The 5,114-nt window shown below is 33.1% G+C and overlaps 1 pseudogene; it reads right to left on the bottom strand.

The window, feature by feature from the left end:
• Positions 1-480: 480 nt before the first annotated feature.
• Positions 481-1,003, bottom strand: LOC148549376 (secreted RxLR effector protein 161 pseudogene; annotated as a pseudogene).
• Positions 1,004-5,114: the final 4,111 nt, after the last annotated feature.

The raw sequence follows: 5,114 nt of genomic DNA, 5'->3' as shown, positions 1-5,114 counted from the left end.
TTAATCTATCCGAATCACTAATGTCCCATTTTTAGTGATTCTACGATTAAGAACAATTTAAATTAAAAGTACTCAAAAAACGTATATCTCATTATTACGATCCCTATCGTAATTATTCGTTTCTAATTTTAATTAAGGACACTATCATAAATTATAAAAGTTTATTCTTATAAAAAGAAATAATAATAATAATTCACAATAGTATTTTGTTGGACATACACACTTATCTCCAACAATCTCCCACTTGCACTAGAGCCAATGACAGATTGGGTCTAGGGCATACATGTATTTCCAACAAAATCTCCCACTTGCACTAGAGCCAATCAGTCATATATTTCAATCCCAATTCCCACATGTGCTTATCAAACTCTTTTGATCCAAGTGCCTTAGTGAATGGGTCTGCTGCATTATCCTTCCCAGCAACCTTTTGAATTTCAACGTCTCCACGTTCAACGATCTCTCTTATCAAATGATACCTTCTCAAGATATGCTTAGATTTGTGATGTGATCTTGGCTCTTTTGCTTGTGCAATGGCTCCATTATTGTCGCACAGTAATGGAAGTGGTTCTTTAATTGAAGGCACCACATCAAGCTCGTTTATGAACTTCATCCACACAGCTTCTTTAGCAGCCTCACTTGCTGCTATGTACTCAGCTTCAGTTGTTGAATCAGCTACAGTAGCTTGTTTGGAACTTTTCCAACTCACTGCACCACCGTTTAAGGTGAAAACATAACCTGAAGTAGATTTGCTATCATCTTTGTCTGAGGCAAAACTTGCGCCAGTGAACCCTTTTCGTATAAGTTCAGAATCTCCATAGATAAGGAATTGGTCTTTGGTTCTTCTTAAATATTTAAGAATGGATTTAACTACCTTCCAATGTTCCTCACCTGGATTTGCCTGATATCGACTGGCTACTCCTAGCGCATATGCGACATCAGGACGTGTACATGTCATGGTATACATGATAGCTCCCACTGCACTAGCATATGGTATTCTACTCATGCGTACTCTCTCTTCAGAAGTTTTAGGACAATCCTTTCTACTGAGAGTAATTCCAGTGCCTATTGGTAAATAGCCATTTTTGGAGTTTTTCATGTTATACCTTTTCAATATGGTATCAATGTACATAGATTGTGAGAGTCCGAGCAACCTTTTAGATCTATCTCTATAGATCTTTACTCCTAGAATATAGGCTGCTTCTCCCAAATCTTTCATGGAGAATTGTTGAGATAGCCAAGTTTTGGTATTTTGCAATGCTGGTACATCATTTCCTATTAGTAATATGTCATCAACATAGAGTACTAAGAAAATGACTGTACTCCCACTAAATTTTTTGTATATGCAAGGATCCTCTTCACACCGGATAAAATCAAACTTTTCGATTGTCTTATTAAAGCAAATGTTCCAACTTCTAGAAGCTTGCTTTAGCCCATAAATGGCGCGTTGCAGCTTACAAACTTTACTATGATCAGACTGAAGTGTGAAACCTTCAGGTTGTGTCATGTACACTTCCTCTTTGAGTTCTCCATTGAGAAAAGCTGTTTTCACATCCATTTGCCATATTTCATAATCATAGTAAGCTGCTATAGCAAGTAGAATCCGAATAGATTTGAGCATTGCCACAGGAGAAAATGTTTCTTCATAATCTATTCCCTCCTTTTGACGGTATCCCTTGGAAACTAGACGGGCTTTATAGGTCTCTACCTTACCATCTGCTCCAATCTTTTTCTTGTAAACTCATTTGCAACCAATAGGTTTTATGTCTTTTGAGGGTTCAACCAAAGTCCAAACATTGTTGATCCTCATAGATTCTATTTCGGATTCCATGGCACTCTGCCATTTTAGACTTTCGGAACTTTGCATTGCCTCTTCATAAGTCTAGGATCATTATCATCATAATAAGTAGAACAAATGCCATTTTTAATATTAAAATAAAAACCACGTTTGTCCAACATAGAAACAGAAATAACATTTGCAACAAAATTAGGAACATAATGACAATTCTCCAATATTAATGTCTTGTCCGTAGGCATTGCTAAAGAAATAGATCATATAGCTACAGCAGCAACATTTGCTCTGTTCCCGACTTGAAGGTAAGTTTCTCCCTTCTTCAGCCATCTACTTACTCGTAGTCCCTGCAACGAATTGCAAATATTATGAGCACTTCCGGTATCTAATACCCATATAGAAGAATTAATAGTAGCTAAAGAAATCATGAAAACTGTTTTCAAGCATGTCTTACCTTCCTCTTTGGTTTTCAAAGAAGCAAGGTACTCCTTGCAGTTTCTTTTCCAATGACCTTTGCCTTTACAATAAAAGCATTCAGCATCATTTTTGTCAGCCTTTTCTTGTTTGCCCTTGGGTTTGGTCACACCACCTTTAGGTGCCATTGGTTCTCTTTTAAAATTATTCTTTCCATTTTCTTTTGCTTTCCACTTTCCTTTTTTCTTAGAAGAGCTGCCAACTACCATAGCAACTCCTTTCTTTTTCTCAGATGCAATTTGATTCTCATAATCAATTAGCATGTTGAGCATTTCATGAAGATCACAGCTTACTTTAATCATATTAAAGCTAACAATGAATTGTGAAAAGGTTTCTGGAAGAGATTGCAAGATCAAATCTTGTGAAAGTTCTTTGCCCAATTTGCATCCCAACTTCTCAAGTTGTTCAATAAGATCAATCATCTTAAGAACATGGGGTCCAACAGGAGAGTCCACATCAAGTGTAGATCTAAACAAAGTTTTGGACAATTGATATCGGGCCGTCTTACTTTGTGCACCATACATCTTCTTAAGATGTTCAACAATAGTTGGTGGATCCATATCCTGATGTTGCCTTTGAAGATCAGAACCCATGGATGCCAGAATGATGCATTTGGCAGTAAGACAATTTTCCAAGTACTTCTCATAAGCCTTGGTTGCCTCATTATCAATACTTTCATCCTCTTTAGGAACTGGGGCCGTTACAGCAGGCTTATCGATTATATCAATTAGCCTTTCATGCATGAGAATAATTCTCAAATTGCGATACCAATCATCATAACTGGCTCCAGCCAATTTGTTATTTTCAAGTATGCCACGCAGTGATAGAGTAGACATATTATTCATGAATCTAAAAGGAAAAAAAACAAATATAAGTACGTATTCACACATACAAATAACACTTTCTACAATAATTATTATTATAGAAAATTAAGAAATCTTTATTTCTTAAATTAAGTGTTAAAAAAATATTTAAAATCATGAATGAGTATCTTGGTTGTCAAGTCATTACTCATACATTTTTAAACAGATGATTAAATGTATCACATACAATTTTAATCCCAAATAATTACCTGGTTGTCAGGTTATTATTTAATTGAATTATATTTTATACCCCTAGGTTGTCTAGGTTCAAGTAAAAATTAATTCATTCCATGTATCAAATACATATATATAAATTTTATCCTTGAGTACGAATCTCCTGGTTGTCAGGTAACTCCTCGTAAACAAAATATAAAATTTATTTATCTTTTTTTTCCTTTCAGTTTTATTTCATAAATAAATAAAAAAAAATAATAACAGTATGTTCCTAACATACATATAATTTTATCCCATATAAATTTATAATTTTAATAATAGCATCCCATGCCATTATTAGGAATCACATTCACTATAATAACAAAATTTAAATTAATTCTATTAATTCTGTAAATTTTTTTTTTGCAATAAAATTTTAAACACAAAAGGGCCATGGCTCTGATACCACTATAGAATTACAAGTGTTCATAACACGCAGCGAAAGTAATAAAGTAATCCTATTGATCTATTTTGTGCTTAAAATTTTATTGAAATAAGATGGGTTAGATGCCAATACCTGAGTACCCTAGTGAATGAAAAACTTTCTCCTTCGATAGTACGAAGGTACTATGTGTATCCACACCGAGACTGATCCTTGTTGTCAACTCCTTGACCAATGGATTTAATTGAGAAATTTCTTGCAACTCCTTGCACCAGCAATTCTTCACTAAGAATGGAATATTTGTGTATGTGGAGGTAAAAGAATAACTTGTTGGATCTTTCTTTTATCACACACACACACACACACACACACACACACATATATAGTATGAGATTGGTGATTGATTTGTGAATCAAATTACAATTTAATTTGAAACAGAATCAGTTGGGATCTTATCCATAATTAAAACTCATCATAGAATAAATAATTAATTATTTAATATTCTCAATTATCATATTATTATATTCATGGTGCTAGCAAAGAATATAATAATATTTCATTTGAATTAATATAATTATTTATTTGATCTAATCAAAATAATAATTAAATGATTATTTACCAAGGATTAGAACACTCGTTAGTGTGTGACCCTATAGGTTCAATACTAAGCGGGTAGTAAATTAGTCATACTAAATTTACTAATCAAGGTTGGCGTCTAGCAACGCTCCTTGACGACCCGATAGTATGAAGTAATAATATTTTTACTAAGAACCCAAGATGAACAAAAAATATAACTCATTCCATCTTTTCAGCTCTTGGCTAACTTTTAGAGTACGGTTTAATTGTCAAACTCTAACTTGTTACCATTATTATAATGAATTATGAATGACTTAAGAAACTCATTTCTTAATTCATTCAAACCCCTTGGCCAAGGCATTGTTTATTTCATTCATTATAATCGTAGAGCTCAAACTCATTACCATAGTTGATGGATTCCATTTTGACTAATCATTAATTCTACAAGTATTTAAATCATACCCAATATCCATTCAACTAACACCGTAGGGTGTTAGGTGTCCGGAATCAAAGTATAACAAATACATTGTCAATTACTATGATAGTCGCAGGTCAAAGAAAAATTCTAATATTATGTTCATCATAAGAATATCCTATTGACAAATATACGGTAACTATAACCATTAGGAATTCTTAGAGTGAGTCAGTTTAATGGTTATATCTCTATATATACCATTTATATATATAATTTAATAAATGAGATCTATTAATCTTCATCCAATGAAGAGTATTATATATATATATATTAATCTATCCGAATCACTAATGTCCCATTTTTAGTGATTCTACGATTAAGAACAATTTAAATTAAAAGTAC

The sequence above is a fragment of the Arachis ipaensis genome, chromosome B8 (assembly GCF_059453495.1).
Source record: "Arachis ipaensis isolate K30076 ecotype BB chromosome B8, ASM5945349v1, whole genome shotgun sequence".
Classification (NCBI taxonomy): Eukaryota; Viridiplantae; Streptophyta; class Magnoliopsida; order Fabales; family Fabaceae; genus Arachis; species Arachis ipaensis.
The sequence above is the reverse complement of the archived record's forward strand: the minus strand, read 5'-3'. Positions and strand labels throughout refer to the sequence as shown.